The sequence below is a fragment of the Ictidomys tridecemlineatus genome, chromosome 7, assembly GCF_052094955.1.
Source record: "Ictidomys tridecemlineatus isolate mIctTri1 chromosome 7, mIctTri1.hap1, whole genome shotgun sequence".
Lineage (NCBI taxonomy): Eukaryota > Metazoa > Chordata > Mammalia > Rodentia > Sciuridae > Ictidomys > Ictidomys tridecemlineatus.
This window is the reverse complement of record NC_135483.1, coordinates 123,797,059-123,818,171: the sequence shown is the minus strand read 5'-3', so window position 1 is coordinate 123,818,171 and position 21,113 is coordinate 123,797,059. Positions and strand designations below refer to the sequence as shown.

Genomic DNA, 21,113 nt, shown 5'->3' with positions numbered 1-21,113 from the left:
CACCAGGAGGTGATACATTTTGCTTGAGGTCCCATTGCTAAAGTCAGGATTTGAATCTGGACAGTTTGGTTCTAGCCCTATTTGTGCCTTGCATGGAAATACTGAGTGATATTTACGGAGTATGTACCATGTTCCAATCATTGGACTAATTTCGTTGTGTATTTTTTTTCTCATGGAAGCCTGAAAACAATCCTGTGAATTTGGATTCACTGTAATTTCCAAATTACAGAGGAGAAAATTGAGGCTTCAATAGATCAATACACCTCATACAGCTAGTAAGTGATAATGGTGGTATCTGGAAATTTTTTGCTTTTCACAAAAAGACCTACGTGAGAGTCAGTGGAGGTAGGGAGGAAAGCCAGACATCCTTTCTGGACCACCTGGAACCCATTTCTACTTGGAACAAAATCCTGTTCCTCTTGCCTCTACATTCTCAGCCACTGGTTCTTCAAGAAGCCTGGCAAAGTGGCAGAGGGAGGACATAATATGTCCAGCAGAAAAATGTCCAATCCCAAACCAAAATCTACACTACCATCCTCTCCCCTTCTTCCAAACTTTCTGGCCTGGGGGAAAATAGTGAAGAATTGAAAGTGCAGGGGCCAGAGTGCCAAAGGCCAGTGGCTCTGGACGGAAATATCCCTCTACTCTTCTCCCAAAGTAATCAGGGGTGGTGAAGGTACTAGTCACAGATCCGTCAGCTTCAGAAGTAGTACCCACACTACCCTTGTGTTTTAGTCAGCTTTGTTGTGTGTGACCAAAAGACCTGGAAACAGCAACTTTAAAGGGAAAAAAAAAAACTTCTTTGAGGATTCATAGTTCCAGAGGTCTCAGTCCCTAGCTGGCTATCTCCATTCCTCAGGGCCTGAGGTGAGGCAGAACGTCATGGTAGAAGTGTGTGGTGGAGGAAAGCAGCTGTGGACATGGCACCAGGAAGGAGAGAGAGAAAGAGAGACTTCTCTAACCATGAACAAAATATATACCCCAAAGACACTCCCCTCAATGATCCACCTCTTCCAGCCACACCCTACCTGTCTACAGTTACCACCTCATTAATCCCTAGCAGGGGATTAATGCATTGATTAAACTAGGGCTCTCATAACCCTAGTTTGCATTATTCAAATATGAGCTTTGCGGGGGACACCTCATATTTAAGTCATAACACTTGGGTTACCTAATATCCACAGGTCAAAGGACCTTGTTCCCTGTCTTTATGTATCTCTGCCCTACACATATTCTTTTACAACTCTTTCTGATAGGAGAGAACACTGAACCAGAAAACAACAAAGAATTCATTCTATCCAATTCACATGTGTATACAACACACACACACACACACACACACACACACACACACACACAGCTGATACAGGTTCTTTATACCCTTTTTGTCTTTTGAGAAGAGTTCATATTACTTGTGCCTGGGAGACACAGGTACATCTTGGGTTCATGGAAGTGTACATATGCACAATGCAGGCATATATCTTTGGGGAAACAGAGTGCTCTAATCAGCTTTTTTTGCCACTGTGACCAAAATACTTGACAAGAACAACTGAGAGAAAGAAAGGTTTATTTTGGCTCACAATTTCAAAGGTTCAGTTCCTAACTGGCCAACTCTACATCTCTGGGCACAAGGTGAGACACAACATCATGGTGGAAAGGCATGGTGGAGAAAAGCAGCTCAGGTCATGGCAATGAGGAAGAAGAGAGAACTCTGCTCTGCTCGCCAAGGACTAAATATAAACTCCAAATTCAAACCTCCAATGATTCCTCCAGCCATACCCCACATGCCCAGTTACTACCCAGTAAATCGGTATCTGTGGATCAATCCACTTATTAGGATACAACTTCACAATCCAACCATTTCGACCCTTAACATCTCTGCATTGTCTCACACATGAGCTTTTGGGGGCACCTCATATCCATACCATAAAAAGGAGCTAATGTGATCCTTATGGGGCCTTATGGCTTAGCTTTGTTGAGCCCTTTTCTTTAATTCAAGAGGAACTAATGTGATCCTTATGGGGCCCTATGGCTTAGCTTTGTTGAGCCCTTTTCTTTAATTCAAGTTCCATCAGCACTTCTAGCTCTTCTCTGCCAGGCCCAGGCCTCAATTCTCCTACCTAAAAGGGGTATCAGTGCATCTACTGTCAATTCCAATTTCCAAGTCTTTTGCTCAGGCTCTTCTCCCCATTTCCACTCTTCTAGAAAGGTTCCTTCCCTCCTCTTCTGAACCCCTCTTTATTGGGATATTCTGGAGCATGTTAATTCCATCCAGAGGACTATGTCCCATCTCCCCTTTCAGATGGAGAGGAAAGGCATTTTCCCAACAAAACCCATGAAAAAGTTTTTAGAAAAAAGTGACCAGAATAGAAGATGGAGAGGAAAACCATAGAATGGTTTCTCTCTTCCTCTATCAGAATTTCAAATCCTAGCATTGGTTGACTGGGTAGGAGGAAGTAAGGGAAGAAGAAGAAGAAGGGAAAGAGTTAACAAAAGTAAACATCGAAAAGCAAAACCCTATTGTTGAAGATGGGAGAGCCTTTTCCAATAAATCAGACAGTCCATTCCTCCTTTGATTCTGCACAGCCACTGAGAAGTTTGTAGATGGAAAAAGGTGAAATAAGGCAAGGAATTGGGGCATGTTAACATGAACTGTGAAAACTGTTAAAATAGCTCTGTTCAAAGAGGGCTAAGAGCAAAGATTTTGTAAGAGATATGTCAGTAAAACCAAATGTCTTAGAATCCATGGGGTTGAGGCCCATGCCTCTAAATCACCCTGCTATTTGGGAAGGACAAGGAAGAAGATAGAAGGGATGACAAGCTACAGAGAGCAGAGATTGACAGAGGAGCTAAATTCTGGCATTGAGGAATGAGAAAAGCAGGAGGCATGCACTCCGAAATTAAGAGAGCGGGAAGCCCAGGAGTCTTTAGGTAGTGGCAATCAGGGCCTGCAGGAAGGCCTTCCATTAATGAAGCCCCTGGAGTTGAGCTGCTCCAATTGTTGCTGAAATCTCACTCTGGCACCTGCACCTGTGAGTTTCTACATCCAGTCAAAAGCTGGAGCATCTGCATGAGCTGCTAATAAGCATCTGTAAAGAAGATAAGGCTACCTGATTGGATTGAGTGGAGTTGGGGAAAGTGAATGGGCTGGAAATGGGAAAGATAATAGAATGAATCAGACATAACTTTCTTATATTCCTATATGAATACATCAAAATTGGGGTTCTAGGCTGCACTTATTGGAGGTGAGATCACATTCTGCATTAGCCAGGGTTCTCAAAGACCTGCTGAAAGAGTCCCTGCACTTCTGACCTCAGGTAAACTGCATTGATCCCAAATGGGTCAAGACTGTCAGGTGCATCTGGCTTGTGTCCAATTCTACAAGACCCTCTACCTGGCACCTAGTGGCCTAGTGGGGCGAAGGAGGAAAGGGGATTCAGGGACTAAGGAGGAGCTGTATATTCTCAGTCTTCAGAAGCTGGGAGGATGAGATGCTAAAGTTCTCAGCCAGGAAACAAGAGGGATTATGGCCAACCCACTCCTGGGAAGCACTGAACATGGGCTCCTGCATGTCTATGTAGATGAAGCAGAGGGCATTATAGCCTCTTAGGAAGCTCTTGCGATAGCTCAGGGCTTGGCCAGTTAAGCATTGTCTTCTGCATCATGGCTAGATTCTGGAAAGCTGCATCATCTGCCTCATCGACTTGGGATTGGAGAACATGTAGCTCTCACCTCAAGATTCTTCCATCATCTGCTGAATCTGGGGGTTAGCCAAACCATGTGGAACATTGGGTCAGGGTTAGACATCATGTCCTGGACTAGACAGTTCTCCATGACCTGTGACAGCATCTCAGGATTTGACATCAGCTGACTCTGCATCTGATGCTGCAGTTTCAGAAAGCTGGTGGAGCCCAGGCCCAGGCTTCCCAGACCCAGATGATATTTTCAACAACAAAAAAAGAATTTTTCACAGTTTCTGCCAGGCACTGTACAAAGGCATTAGGGCTATAACAGTATATAAGGCTATAATCAACTCTCTTAGCCTTCACGGAGTTTGCTCTATGGGAGAGACAAGCTCCCTAACATAGTGTAATAAATGCTGTCACAGGACCAGGTACAGAGTGCTTTGAGCATAGACAGGAAGCTCCTAATCCTAGTTGAAGAAACTATGAAGGCTTACAGAAGTTACTGGAGGCTTTGCAAAGAAAGCAACATTAAGCACACATCCCTATCCCCATAGAAACCTGTGGAATGGGCAGGGATTAGCCAGGAGGACAAGAAGCAAAGGGAAAGTAAGTGCTCCGTGATAAGAAGAAACCACATGTAAATATTTTAGGGCTCGTGCCAATCAATCGATGAATGGATAAAGAAAACACAATAGATATTATTCAGTCATAAAGAAGAATGAAGTCCTGTTATTCGCCACAAAATGGATGGGACTGAAGGACATTGTGTTAAGTGAAATAAGCCAAACACAAAAAGACAAGTGTTTTTTATTGATTCTTTTTAGTTGTACATGAGCATAGAATCCATTCTGAGAAAATTATACATGTATAGATTATATCTTATTCTAATTAGAACCCCGTTCTTGTGGATGTACATGATGGTGGGGTTCACTTAGGTTTTTTCATGTACGTACCTAAGAAAATTATGTCAGATTCATTTCACTGTCTTTCTGAAAAGTCTTTCCCCTTTGTCTAATTTACCAACTTCTCCTCTTCTCCCCCCACCACTTTACTGTGGTTTAGTTTCCACATATCAATGAAAACATTCAACCTTTGATTTGGGGAAATTGCTTATTATACTCAGCATGATAGTCTGTAGGTCCATCCATTTATTAGTAAATGCCATAGTCATTCTTTTTTAATAGCTGAGTATTATTCTATTGTCTACATATATATCACAATTTATCCATTTATCTGTTGAAGGGTACTTAGCTTGACTCCATAGCTAAACTACCATGAATTATACTGCTATAAATATTGATGTGGCTGCATCATTCTAGCATGCTGATTTAAAATCCTTTGAATTTGCAGTCCCACCAGCAATGTATGAGTGTACCCTTTTCCACATATCCTTGCCAACATTTATGGTTACTTATATTCTTTTTTTTTTTTTTTTTGGCAGTTGGGGGGAGGAGGTATTTGAGGTTGAACTCTGGGGCACTCAATCACTGAGCCATATCCCCAGCCCTGTTTTGTATTGAATTTAGAGACAGGGTCTCACTAAGTTGTTTAGCACCTCGCCAAATTGCTGAGGCTGGCTTTGAACTCTTGATCTTCCTGCCTCAGCCTCCCAAACCTCTGGGATTAGATGTATGCACCACTACACCTGCCTGTTAACTTGTATTCTTGATATTTGCCATTCTGACTGGAGTGAGATGACACCTTAGTGTACTTTTGATTTGCATTTCTCTAATTACTAGAGAGGTTGAACATTTTTTCATATATTTATTGACCATATTTCTTCTTTTGAGAAGTGTCTATTCAGTTTTTTCCCCTTTTATTGATTGGATTATTTGGTGTTAACTTTCTTGAGTTCTTTGAATATCCTGGAAATTAATGCCCCATCTGAGATGCAGGTGGCAAAGATTTTCTCCTAGTCTGTAGGCTCTCTCTTCCTGTTCTTGATTGTTTCCTTTGTTGTGAAGAAGCTTTTTAGTTTGATGCTATCCTATTTATTGACTTTTTATTTCATTCCTGTACTGTGGGAGTCTTGGTAAGGAAGTCAGTTTCTGAGCCAATATGTTGGAGTGTTGGGCCTACATTTTCTTCTAGTAAGTTCAAAGTTTCTAGTCTCATTCCTAGGTCTTTGATCTACTTTGAGTTGATTTTTGTGCAGGGTGAGAGAAGAGATAAGGATTAACTTTCATTCTATTACATAAGGATTTCCAGTTTTTCCAGCACCATTTGTTCAATAGGCTATCTTTTCTCCCGTGTATGTTTTTGATGTCTTTGTCTAGTATGAGGTCACTGCATTTATGTGGGATTTTCTCTGTGTCTTCTATTCTGTTCCATTGGTCTTCTTGACTGTTTTGGTGCCAGTACCATGCTATTTTTGTTATGATAACTCTGTAGTATAATTTAAGGTCTGTTATGGTGATACTTCCTGCTTTGTTTTTCTCAGAATTTCTTTGGTTATTCTGGGCCTTTTATTTTTCCAAATGAATTTCATGACAGCTTTTTCTATTTCTATGAAGAATATCATTGGAATTTTGATGGGAATTGCATTGACTCTGTATAGTGCTTTCAATAGTATAACCGTTTGGAAAAAAATTAATTCTGCCTATCCAAGAACAGGAAGGTAAAAAAACAAGAATCCTTGTTCACTTTCAGATGTGGAATTTTTTTTAATGTTTCCTTGAAAATGGAATAGTGATTACTAGAGGGTGTCAAGGGGCACAGTGAATAAATGAAGGTTGGATTCGATTATTATACACCATAAGCATGTGTTGAAATACCTCACAGAATCCCATTAATACATATAATTATTACGAGTGAACCAAAAATAAAATGTTTTTGAAAATTTTCTAAGGCTAAACATAGAGGGTTGGGTCAGCATGACAGAAGCCAGGTTGGGGAAGAGCACTCACTGATGTGCTAGTGAGTTAAGAGGAGAGAGGATCATGAAGGGTCTTGTTGACTAACCAAAATAATTTGCACTTAATTCCAGAAGTGGCAGGGAATTTACTGAAGGATTTTCTGCAGGAGAATAACATGGTTCATGGAAGACCACTCAGGCTGCATGGTAAGGACCAGTCTCTAGAAAGCCAATTATGACACAGTTGCACAAATACAGGCAGGCAGGCAAGTGGCTGTGAGGAGAATGAGAAGTTGGGGTATTTGAAAGTGATTCCCAATGTATTTAGAAATTTTCAGGACTTTGTAATTGGAAGGGCTATCTGAGGAAGAATCAGATGACTTGAAGACCTCTGGCTTAAAGATGTATTCAAAGAAGAAGGAAATACGAGAGAAACAGCAGGATTAAGAGGGCAAATAATTATTTCTGCTTGAGAAATGCTGAGCTGTATGTGCCCATGAGATATCCAGAGGAACAAGTTGCTTCAGCAGCTGCTAAGATCTTGAATCAAATGTATGGAAGATGATATGTCATGAGCTTTGTAATGTTTTGAACAACCAATAAAAAAATAAATAAATAAAATTTAAAAAAAAAAAAAGATAAGGGAACTATCTGCAAGTAAATAGTAGTTGAAGCCCTAGACCTGAAAGATCACCCAGACAGAGGAAAGGAAAAAGTAAGTCTGGGTGAGAACCCACCTTTGAAGATCACAGAAAGAAAGCTCAAAAAAGGTGGAGAAAGCCCGACCCAACACTGGTAAGTTGTGATGTCACAAGGACCAGGAAGAGAGGTTTCAAGAAGCAAAAAAGTGGCCCTTATATCAAATGCTGCTGCAAGGAGAAGGGAAACAACTGAAACTGTGTCCAGAGGGAGTCACCAAAAAGTCTAGCTTTGTTCAGCATGGGAGACGCTACTAGAAGAAAGCAACTCTCCCTATCTTCTTTAAATAAGGGCTCACACTGATGCCCTAGGTCTAGGTAGGGGATCTTCAGAGTCAGCAAGAGGAGGGAGAAGAAAAGAGGAAGTGTTTGGATTAAAGATAAGAGGTGGACTGGGATATAGCTCAGTTGGTGGAGTGCTTGCTTCACATGCATAAGGCCTTGGGTTCAATCCTGGCACCACAATTAAAAAAAAAAAAGTCAAGAGGGGTGGTTAAGAGAGAAGACAAAGGGGGCAGCCGGGGAAACAAGCCTGTGCAATGACTAATAATGGGAGATAGTCCATATTTAGTTCCTTGCTTAGCCACTTGGAAATCATATCACCTTTGGCAAGTCCTTCATTTCTTTGTAATTCAGTTTCTTCATCAGTAAAGTGGGATTGTTATGAGATTTAAATGAGTTAACTGCTGTAATGGGCTTGAACAACACCTGGCAGATGATCAACATTTTGTGTTAGAACTTTGTAATATTTGCTTATGTTCTGGGAACTGTGTAAGCCTTCAGGACTCTGATGAAATCTTTGAGAACAAGAGTTGGCCCCTAGTATCAACTATGATTGGATTATCTCCAATCTGGGAAAAAAAACGGAAGAACAGAAGAATACTAGGAGGTAGACTTACAGAAATATAAAAGAAAAAGGGAAGAATGAGGCCTAATCTTGGCTACATTACTAGAGCAGGAAACAGTGATTACCATAAGCATAGACCAGGCATCATGGTGTGAACATTTGTGTGCTCCCAGAGTCTAGTCATTGAAGGCTAATAAAAAATATAATGGTGTTAGGAGGTGGGGCCTAAGTCAAGGGAGAGGAGCCCTCATGAACAGAAGTAGGGCCTTCATGAAAGAAGCTCAAAGAGTTTTCTAGTCCCACCACCATTTTTTTTTGAAAAAAGTTTGGCCCTCACCAGACATCAAATCTGCCTTGATCTTGGATTTCTTAACCTCCAGAAATGTAAGAAACAGGTATGTATTGTTTATAAGCTATCCAATTTATAGTATTTTGTAAAAGCAGCTGAATGAACTAAGACATTAGAGACATAAACCTACTGCCTGCCCACTGGTGTTGTAAATAACATATCCACTTGCATCCCTCAAAATAGTGTCTATGTCTATTTTCACACTAAAACAGCACTGACGAGTTAAAACACAGACTACATGGTCCTCTAAGCCTAAAATATCTAGGATCAAGCACTTGACCGAAAAAGTTGTCAGTGTCTGATATCATATTTTCACAATATTATGAGAGCACCTAGAGAAAAAAATTAAAGTACCTAGGGATTTTAATGGATGTAGATTGCACATGAATTAGTCATATGGCTCAACTACTAAAAGTGAAATTGAACCATAGTTGAATTGCTAGAAGCACAGGAAGAAAGGAAGCTGGAAGCTGGTGATCTTGAGTTCAGATCAGTACTATAACAATCTAGAAAGTTCTTTCTAGAAATTTCTGTGATGATGAAAATGTTCTAAGTCTTCACTGTCTAATACAGTAACCACTAGGTACATGTAGATATGGTTTGATGAAGGAACTAAATTTTAATTATATTTATTTTTAATTACTTTAAATAACTAGCCACGTGTGGTTAATCTGTCCCATATTGGATAATGCAGATGGAGACTATTCAGCACCACAGAGGTAGTTGTGTAATGAAAAGAAAACAACTTAATTCAATATCTCTTTGGTAATACTTTATTATGGGGATGCAAGAGTAAGATTCAATTAAAATCTAGCATATAGAAAAGATACCCACAAAACTAAAATACAAGGACATAAATGTGATAACAATAGATAAAAATTTATTGAGTGCCCAGGCTTCCATCAAAGTTGTCAACATTGTTATTACATTTAAGTCTTCAAAAACTCAGTGAAATAATTATAATCCTAAAATTCATTCTAAAAACTAAAATACATAACTAAACTCTAAGTTGAGGGGATTCAAGCATAAGTCTATATAACTCCAAAACCAGAGGTAACTTTCTACAAAACAGGACAAATACTTGTCTTTAGAATACAAAAATGGAAGATTATATTCTGGTTTTAGAGGGACAGATTTGGAGATAGGGAAAGGCCAAGAAAAGCTAGAGAAGATACATGATATTTAAGTTGAATCTCAAAGGAAGAAGTCTCCATAAAAATAAAAGGAAAAAGTCATTCTAGGTAAAGAGGAGCATCATGAGGAAAGATATAAGCATGGAGAGCAAATGTTTACTAGGTTACCTTTTATTCTTTCCATATGCTTTCTTGATACTTACGGTCCTCAGCATTGTAGTAGGTAAAACACAAGAAACAATCAAGACACAGTCCCCACAATTCATGAACACACAACCTACCCCAGAAGACCAATAGAAAAATAGACTAGCTGAAAAAAAAAATAGAACTGCAAGTTAACCCGAGAGATGAGAGATTGGGCTTCTAATTCATTAGAGGCTAGTATAAAGCTTCATCAAAAAGGTGAACTTTAGGTTTGTATCAAGTATAAGACACTTAATAAAGATCTCAGAAAAATCAACCCAAATAGTCAATGGCATTCTGATAGAAGAAACTGGTGGAGAATTTTAGAGATGGTTAGCCTGAAAGAGGTCAAAGACACTTAACTCCCACCTTTTAATGTTTGAAGGCATGTGATGGAGCAAAAGGATAATTCCTATATCACTATAGAGAGCAAAACAGAGTCCAATGGAGGAGAAACTCGATAAATCCCAGTTTGGGTTCTGTATAATGAAATTTTTGCTAACAATGAGGTTTGAAAATGGCCTGGGTTGCCTCAGGAAGACATCACTTACTTTTACAGCAGTTCAAGAAAAGGCTGGGTGAAGATGGTGACTGCACTGGTTGTCCAAAAGATGCTGTAATAGATTCCAAACTGATCTCCTGACGCTGATGTTCTGGCGTTCTAGCAAGAGCTGGCAGTACATTCTGCTAGTTTTTTCTTGTAACTCAACTTTGACCATTTTCTGATCAATTCTTAAAATTGAGTTGCAGTTTGTACTTCAGAAAGGAGGACACAGAGTCTCTGGACTCTACATTCAAGGTCCCAGCCTTCTTATTTATTTATTTTTAATTTTTTTATTCTACTTTGTTATATAGGACAGTGGAATGCATTACAATTCATATTACACATATAGAGCACAATTTTTTATATCTCTGATTATATACAAAGTATATTCACACCACTCGTGTCTTCATACACCCTAAACAAAAATGTTTAATGTGGTATGCATTTTGAATAATAAATCCACATGCTTTTTCAAATATTCTGCAGTTCAGCTTTTCACTAGTCCATAACTCTCTCATGTTCCCTTGCTCCCTTTGCTGATCATTTGTCTCTAAGTTCTCTTCCGCAACCTTCCTCTGCTCTGTGTTGCAGGAGGCTGGTCCCTGGCAAATACTCCCCAGACTCCCTTAACAACTGGCTTCACATTAGGTTTGGTCAGTAGGAGACTCTGATAGGAAACTGGAAAATAGCCAGGAGGAAGGGAGAAGGCCAACACCCTGATTTGTATGGCATTTCCAAGTGTCTTTTCTTCAATCTCTTGCTGTGGTCACAGCTGAGCTGCCACAGCCCCTGAAGGCCCATGCCACTGATTTCTTTCTTTGTCCCTCCAGCCACAAGGTGGGAAGGATGCAGTTCCTGCTTTGTTAATGGCTGAGTAGTTGCTCTGTTCTCTTTATCCTCTCCATCCTTCGGTTTCCTTGACTCTCTATCCTCTTTATTCTTTAGCTTTCCCAAAACTTGGTACACTCGTTCCAAGTGTACTAGTTGTACTGTTCAGCTACATTTTTGTGTCTCTTTTTCTAATTGAACCTGACTTGTACCACCCTATTCTCTAATTTAACAGAAGTTTTATGCAATTCGAAACTGCAGGTTCAAAAAGTGAATAGAAGTCACCAAAAGAAGCTATATTAATTTAAAGAAAGCCTATTCTTACCCTTGGTTTAAATCTTAAGTGATGGCTTTTATTGCCTCCTTTCTGTCTTCCTTGCAATCTACTTTAAAGTCCCTCTCCACAATATAAAAAGAGGCCACTGCGTCATCTTGTACTTGAACACTCATTACACCTTCAAGGTTAGAGATTTCATTTTGGATTTTCTTATTAGACTTTAAATCCAATTGAATTAATATGAATCCTTCAATACAAAATCTATTTAGAAAATCATTCACAGAAATCCCTTTGCCTCTTGTATTTTATTTTTCTATTCTTATTTTTTTTCTCCCTGCCTATTGCCTTTTTCTCTTTTCCCCCATGGAAATAAAAAACATGATCAGAGCAACATTTAAACAGCCCACCAACATGACCTCTATCTTCCTTCATGTCATCAGAGAGAGATGTTGCCGTGGCAACTCTGGAAGACATTCTTGACTCCCTGGACTGCAATCTCCAAAAAAGAACTGTCTTTGAGATATTATTCATCCTCAGGTAGAAGACATGATATTGTTTTATATAGAATACCTTTCTTTAATGTGAAAGCCACATCTAAAGACGATTATAGGTAGTCTCCGGGTCACATTCATTTGTCAGGTGGGCACTATTCACCTACAGAGCAACTTGTGCTCAATGGCTTCTCATTCTGCAGATGCTGAGATTATACTACTGATTCAAAATTGTGAATGTTAATGATCATCAATTACTGAGGTTTTGAAAATGATCATCAATTACCTTGGGAAAGGGTGACCAGTCTGAAGCCCTTCTCCTCAAATGAGTGATGTTCTCTTACCATATTCTTCCTCTAATCATTGGTCATTTCTACTTTATTTTTTTTTCCACTTTAGATTTTCTTAATATACTAGACTCCTATATCCTTCAACTCAGCTCTCTAATCTGAATTGAAGGATAGTCATCCCCTGTCCCCTGGGTCGAACCCAGCTTCTGTAGCAGGGAGGCCTGGATAAGCTAAAGTCAAAGTTCACCAACTTTGGGAGTGGAGAAATCAAGAAGAGGGGACAATGCATGTTCTGGAAAGTAAATTACAGAAACTTCCACACTGGGCATACCTGAACCTGCCTTCAAGACTGCTTCTTGTTTCAAGAGCCAGAGAGAAACAAGGAGGAAAGGAGCAAATCTTTCTAAGGCAGCAGTGTGTTTGTATTGGCCTCACTAGCAGTGATGAACCCTACATACACCACAGGGCGAGCCCACTTCAGCTCCTGTCCTATCCTCTCACTCTTCCTGAGCTCTAACCGGCAGCCTAGAGATGATGCTAGGATGCCCAGCACTGTTCCAAGCCCTTTGCATATGTTTTCTCTTCTCATCTTCATGAAAGCTCTGAAATATAAATAGCTGTCTCCAATTTTAGCCATATTAATAACAAGTAACAAGGGCAAGTAACTTGCCCAATGACTCTCTACTTGAAAATTACAGAGGCCAGATTTGAACCTTGGCCAGTCTGACCCAAAGATTTTTTTCACATATGCTACATTGCATCTACAAAGGAGAAACTCTGAATAATAGGAAAAGAGACTGTTTATGTGTCTAATGTTCCGATGGCCTATAAGCAATGTGAGTGAAAGAACAATTAGTATACACTTCAATATCCCCCAGGCCTGGGATATTATAAATACTAAACAAGCATTTGTTGAATGATGGATGAATTTATTAATTAATATCCACTTCTTTTTCTTTTTTTTCCCCCTGTTTTGGTACTTTGGGTATTTAACCCAGGAGCACTTAACCACTAAGCCACATCTCTACCCCTTTTTTATTTTTTTTTATTTCGAGTCACGTTCTCAACAATTTGCTAGGGCCTTACTAAGTTGTTGAGGCTGACCTTGAACTTGTGATCCTCCTGCCTCAGCTTCCCAAGTTGCTGGGATCACAGGCATGTGCCACCATGCGTGATTTGCTCGTATTCTTAACCACCTCTGATCAAGCTTCTACAACCAATTGACTAATTTGATCTTATTTCTTTAAAATTGCTCAACAGTCTCCATTAAAGAATAAAGTACCAGTTTCTCTTCCTCCACACATTTATACTTAAAATTTTCTCTCTTTCCCCTTATATCTCAAACTATAAAAAACCTGCCCCTTAGCTGGGCACAGTGATACACACCTCTGTTACAAACTACTTGGAAGGCTGAGGCAGGAGTATCACAAGTTCTAGGACAGCCTGGGCAACTTAATGAGAACCTGTCTCAAAAGGACTGGGGATGTAGCTCAGCAGTAGAGCACTTGCCTAGCATGCTTGAGGCCCTGGCTTCAAACCCCAGTGTGTAAAAAACAAAACAAAACAATACCTATCACTTCATTCCTTTGTTGAAATTTTATAAAAGTTTGAATGATGGGAAGTTTCCCACTTAGAGTTATTTTAACCCTTTGAAATTTGTGCATGTAAATTTCCTCCAGCAGGAAGATCCGAGTCTCCCATTTCATACACATAAATTAACACACACACACACACACACACACACACACACACACACACACACCCTTCCCCTCATTTTCCTGGCAAACTCCTATTGCTCCTCCAAGAATTAGTTCAAAAACCACCCCCTGAGATTCCCAAATGTCCCCAGGAGAACTCTGTGCTTTCTGCTCCTTTTGCAAATGTCCATTACAGAAATTGTTGTTCCATGCTCTCCCTATCTACTTCCCACTATTTTATGAGCTCATGCTAGGTTTGAATGTTACCTCCAAAACTCAAGCTAAAATGTAATTGCCAAAGTAACAGTATGGATCAATACCATTATCAATGGGTTAGTTATTAAAGACTGGCTTGTTGTAAAAGCAAATCTGACCTCCTTAGCTCTCTCATGCTGCTGCCCTGTCACTCTCTTATGTGCTCTTTTCTGAATCATGTCCTCCACTTCAGATACAGCAAGAAGATCCTCACTAGATACAGCATTTTGATGTTGGTCTTTCCGATCTCCAGAACTGTGAAAAATAAGTTTATTTTCTTCATAAATTACCCAGTCTGTGGTATTCTGTCATAGCAGCAGAAAATGGACTAAAATAGTTTGCTAAAGGCAGGGAGGACCTTTGCATCTCTATACCCCAAGACTAAGTAAAGTGTTTGTCTGGTGCTGTCTACTTAATGAAGCCAATACTTGTTGGAAACATGAAGCAGGAAGGAAGAAATGAAGAAAGGGATGGGGAAGGGAGGATTCTCTATTTTGTGGTATTTTGAGGTTGAACACAGGGCTTTACATGGTCAAGGCTCTACCACTGAGCTATATCCCCAGACCTGAGGGCTCTTGATATGGCTGAGAAGAGGAATCTACTGAAATATGCACTCAGTGATCACATTTTGTTCTTTGAGTAGGGGTGGGTTAGAAACCTGTAAGGTCTGAACTTTGCCCCACACAACTAATATGAGAACTATGTGATAATAATATCAATAAGAATTCCAGAAGGGAAGGGACAACCAAAAAAAAAATGTTTTCATGACTTTATCTTGAGCTGTAGCTGTCTTGAAAGATTTATCCCCAAACCCAATAACATTACAACTCTTCTGATATCATTAAATTTATTTGATTTATATGTTTCTTTAAAGGTTAAAATATTTTGAGAAAAAAATAATGCCTCTTGAAAATAGTATAATACTGTCTTGTCAATTGGTTTTTCTCCCTGCCACAAACCCAAAAACTCACTTAGGGCCTGAAGCATGAAATATATTAGATTCAAAGAAAGTTAGAAATTCAAAATGCTTACATGTGCTGTATCTAGGGGAAGAGAAATTAAGTTTTTCCAATTACAAAAGGCCTGGCTTATTTTATTATCTCTCATCTATAATGGTAATTATTAAAATAAAACATTAAATTTACATAACATTAGCCCAAACTTGGTCATACTGAGTGAATAAAAGACAATGAACATATTAACAGTAGCAAAGGGGCTTTCCGTGGTTAAATTCAGACTCAAATATTTTTTGAGACTGACATTTTTAAGACCAATAATAAATGCTAGTAAATGTAATAAATACACATTCTTCAACTCAAAAGGTGATGGAAGGAATATTCGATGTGATGAAGGATTTATTAATAATACTTGGATAATAAATAACCTTTGGTCTTTATCAATATTATAACTTTGACATTTTTATAGAGATAATATTTATGTTGGTGGTCCTAACACCAAGGTGTTCTTCCTCTTGATACTCTAGCCTTTTTTTTTTTTTTTTGAGAATTTTAATATTTATTTTTTAGTTTTCGGCGGACACAACATCTTTGTTTGTATGTGGTGCTGAGGATCGAACCCGGGCCGCACGCATGCCAGGAGACCGTGCTACTGCTTGAGCCACATCCCCAGGCCTGGTGCTGTAGCTTTTTGGATCATATTTGCATGGAGGTGTAATGCTTAGGACATTTAGCACAGCAAAGTGTACAATTGTTGGTTAATGACAGCAACAGTTATGTTTTAAGAGTTTAACGTGTACTAGACACTTTCCCCAAACTATTTCTGAACAATGTAAAAATTCTTGAAGGGAAATATTATCACTGCCTCTATCAATGTTCAAACAAATTAATTTGCCTATGGCCCCGAGCTCAAAAGGACTTGTCCCGTGCCTTACCACTGCCCCTTGCTCTGGGATACTGTCTCTTCTCTGAATTGAGTATAGAAGCCTGAGGCACCTGCTCAGCAAAATGTATCAAAAGAAATGCCCCTTTTCATCAGAGAATTGAGTCATTTTGCAAGTCCAAGCAGGTTTTCAAGAAGGAAAAAAGCATTAGAATTAAGATAAGTAGTTTAGCATAATCTCTTTAGAAACACTTTTAAAAAAAAAATCATGAATATGAAAAAACGAATGATGAAAGAGACCAAAAAAAGTTCCCCTGAGACCAAGCACAATCAGTGACCTTTTGTAATTAGAACTACAGGGGGCCTGGACAAAAATGATTGGCACCAAGCCTGCCTTGGCTACCTGTAAAACCAAGAAAGGATATGATAGTTTTTGATGTGTCAACTTGGCTGGCCTATAGTCCTCTTTTTCTACCAAACACTAATCTAGGCATTGCTGTACAGACATTTTGGAGATGTGATTAAAGTCCATAATTAGTTTACTTTAAACAAGAGAGATTATTCTGGAAAATCCAAGTGGGCCTGATTCCATCACTTGAAAGGCTGTAACAGCAGAACTAGGCTTCCCTGAAGAAGAAGTTACCTCTGAACAGCAACCTCAGCCCATGCTAGAGAGCTCAAACTGCAGCTCCTGAACAAATCTAGATTTTAGACTTGCCAGAACCCACAGTGACACAAACAATTCCTTGCAATAAATCTCTTCATGTTTCCTACTGGTCTGCTTCTCTGCACCCTGATACAAAGGATTTGTGAATTAAAACACAACAAAACTGAGCATAAAATTTTAAAACATAGGGATTGCTTATTTGGTCATGCGTAACTCCTAGGTTCTTTTTGACAAGGTAAGAGATAGACATCAAAAGGTGGAAACCCACAATAAGGAAGCCAGAGAATAGAAGTTTGGTGGAATGGACAAAGGGGAATGAAGGGGAATGGAAAAAGGAAAGACAGTGGAATGAATCTGACGGAACTTTCCTAGGTACATACATATTTGAATACACCACAGTGAACCTCACCATCCATCATGTACATCCTCAAGAAATTAATTTTTTAAAAAAATAACTATTGGTAAATGGCAGGAAGATCAATAGAAGAAAGGGAACATAGGTGGGGAGAGGGAAGGGGAAAGAGAAGTACTGGGGTCTGAATTAGAATAAGATATAATCCATGCTTGTATAATTATGTCAGAATGGATTCTACTGTTATGTGCAACTAAAAAGAACCAATAAAAAATAAAAAATAAACCATTTAGGTGGGCAAATAAAGTTATACCATAACAACTTAATCTGATTTTAATAAAGGTAAATCTCAGATCAAATTTTGCCATATTAAACAATATTGATTAGCAAAACATTTCACACAAACTGCTACCTACAGATGCCTCAGTTCTCTCTTTTAAGGTGCCCCATCATCACCCTGCATGAAAGATCACTCTAGGCACATGTGACAATATACCACAGGTAGGATTCTATTAACCCACTGCCAATAAATAAATAAATAAGCTGTAAAATAAACTAAGGGCTGGACTTGAACTGTTTATGGATCAGCCTCATTTTCCATGCCCAAGGGCACATGTTTTGGTAGTTTCTGCATACTTTCTTTATGCAATACTGTGAGTATCTCTAAAATATTTTAGAAAAAGTCACACAATCCTAAATACCGCTAATTTCAGTAAGGAGTGACTAAAGGTTAAATCTATTCTGCTGATTAATTAGACATTAATTTCTCATGCAAAAACTGATTTCTATATTCATAATACTTCTAAACAAAATGTCTAGTGCCTATGGAGAACAGCCATTCTGATTAAATACTAATCTACCATAATCTCAACCAACAAACCCAAAACCACACTTGTATGGTAAAGTGTTTCAGAGTAAGTCTCAGACATAGAAAGTACTGTAACCCAAATATCTGAAAGAGAACCCAGATTTTCCTTATGCTATTCAAATTCCAACAAATTAAGTAATTTGCCCATGGTCCCAGAGCATCATCCCACCATGATGTTTTTGATGTCTTTTAGATTGTAAAATTCATCACTAACCAGCAAGCTGGCATGTTTGATTAAGCATATCTTTTTTGGGGAAAGGGAGATACTGGGGATTGAACTCAGGGGCACTCAATCACTGAGCACATCTCCAGCCCTATGCTGTATCTTATTTAGAGACAGGGTCTCATGAGTTTCTAAGTGCCTCACCATTGATGAGGCTGGCTTTGAACTCGCAATACTCCTGTCCCAGCCTTCTGAGTCACTGGGATCACAGGTGTGCGCCACCATGCCCAGCTGATCAAGCATATCTTGACATCTATTTTATTTCTTTAAAAAGAAGGAAAATTACTACTTCTGGATTTCAATAGGCTGAGATAAGTAAGGATGGCCAAAATTATTTGAACAAGTTTAGATTGCCATTTTCATGGTGTTTTTCTTAATTATTATAAAGGTTTATGAAAATTTAAATTTATAATTTTTTAGAAAATCTCTTACAGTAACTTTAATGTGGGAATATATAAACCGATGAAACATTTTATCTATTAAATTAGATCTATATCAATTCTAATTGAATTATATTGAACTGAAATATATACACATATATATTTATGTTATTCAGTTATTCAGTTATACAGTTAATTTGACCTCCCAAGCCACCAAAAACACAACTATCAAGGGGCTAAGAGTATTGCTCAATAGTAGAGCACTTGCCTAGCATGCTCAAGACCTAGGTTCAATTCCACGCATGGAAGAAAACAAAAAGAGAGACCATGAGGAGAAAGATAAAGAAGTATGGGAGCGTGGTTCTTGTTCTTTAATATGAAAATAAGATAGATGCAAAAGAGCCAACTATGCCTATGAGTGTATCAGCAGCATTTACCAAAATTACTCCATCAAATGCCTTATTTCTTATCTTTCCAAAAGCAGACCTCCACAATTGAAAAGTAGGGTTATTCATCAGGCAGAAAGCACAGAATGTGTTTCATTTTGTCCTGATGTCTACAAATCATAATGTTAAATCATGAGTTTGCACACCAAGGACTCAGCTCCTCCACCTGACCATCAGAGTAAATATGGAGCTTTGGCTTGTGGAACTCTGTGGGGAGAATGACACAGACCCTGCTGGCTGGCCATTACTTTCACCAGGCTCAGGAACTATAATCACAATGTTTTGGGTAAATATGCAAAGGCCCTGAAGATTTTTTTTTTTACTAATTTGTTTAATTGACATTTATTGAGCATCTGTTATTTGGCAAACTCAGGACTAATAGGTGGGAGCTCAAGCATGTGTAAGACTAATTCTATTTACCCTCAAGGATTTCACAGTCAATTAGGAAAGATAAACACAAAATGGCATTAAACTAAATGAATAAGCACATTATATGTATATACACAAAGGGTGTGTTTGTGAAGATCAGGCAAAATAGAACTGATAAAAAGTGATGATTTCTTCCCCAGTTTGAATAATATGGCCCAGGGAATGTGGATCTGAGTTCCCACAACCTTTAAAAAATTCACCTCTGTCACCCATTCATTTTTATGATCACCTTTTTGTCCCTTACACCCAATCAATCTCTCTGGCTTCCCAAAGCATTAATCCACTCCATTTCATTGTTGCATCAAAAGTCTTGGGATCTTAGGGAAACTAACATCAATCAATTAGGACAAATCTTCTTAGACAAATTCTCACCAAGGAATGACTTAGTAATTGTGGCATGATAATCTTCCCAGGTGATGAGGAAACATTAAAGCAGAAAAACACACACACACACACACACACAATGAAAATATATGCAAGATTTAGGACATACTGGTTATCCTATAGTCTGAGAGTTTAAAATAAATATATACTTAGTACCTACAACTTAGTTTTACTCAAAGTAAATCACATCCTTCTTGATTTACCCCTGATGTTGCATTGTGTTTTCATGTGGAAAACATTTTTTATTTTAAAAATTGTGTGTGCATGTGTGTATGTGTTTCCTTGCATCTGCTATTACTTACATGTAATTATGTTAAAAATAAAAGTAGCAAAACATATGATAACTAGTTTTTCATTTTAGGGAAATAAAAATGAAAAACTGAATATACAAATAGATAATGTCTGAACCATATATAGCAATAAAATTCTGACCCACAATCTGCAGCAACCAGCCCAGGAAAACAACCCATTTTCTACAGCATCAAACTAACAAGCTTATTTTCTGCAAGCCAGACTTGTAGGCAGTTAGACCCCTCTTCCTATCAACTATGCCAGGAGGCCAAACAATAACCCCTAAAAACAAGGAACCCAAAATGCCCAGGACTCAACTAATAACTGACAGCTTCTCCAAGTTTTCCCCCATTTTAAATGTGGGCCAACAGGAGAAAGCCAAATATACTCTATCACATAGAAAGCTTCACTTCTAGTTATTCCCCCTACATCATCCCACAGCAATAGCCTCCAATCAGGGCATCCAATCTTGGTTTTACTGTCCTAGTCTTCTGCTTGCCTTTGGATCTCTACCAAGTACAAGGAAAGATGTCTCACCCCCTTGGAATCATAAGCTATTATTAAACAGCCTATGCTCTCTTTTTGGTGGTTATATTAGTACATTTTCTGTTACCAATAACATAACACTATAGACCGGGTAAGTTTCAAAGGAAACAGGTTTATTCTGGCTTAATTATGAAAGTAAAAGGTCAACGGGCTGCATCTGGTGATGACCTTCCTGCTGGCAAAGCCCCGAAGTAGCACAAGGCACCATATGGCAGGAGACAGAGAGTTCACCTGTATATGTGTGTGTCTTACTTGATTTCTCCCCATCTTCTCATAAGGCCACCAAAGTTCAATCATGGAGACTCGATCCTAATAACTTTATCTAATCCTATTACGCTCCATAGGCGCCCCCAACTCTGAACACCATAGTTGTTTAAATTTCACCCTCTTAACTCCTCACAATGAAGATTAAATTTCAACACATAAAGCACTGGGAGACACTGAAATCATATCCGAATCATAGCAGTAGTTTTAATATATTTCTACAAAATAAAACCTCCTTTTCAAATAAATGTACTTCATCGTGAGAAGGGAATTTAATTAAATAAAAATCTAA

The 21,113-nt window shown here is 38.7% G+C and overlaps 1 pseudogene; it reads right to left on the bottom strand.

The window, feature by feature from the left end:
- Positions 1-3,225: 3,225 nt before the first annotated feature.
- Positions 3,226-12,817, bottom strand: LOC144365722 (ubiquilin-4 pseudogene; annotated as a pseudogene).
- Between the last annotated feature and the right edge of the window lie 8,296 nt (positions 12,818-21,113).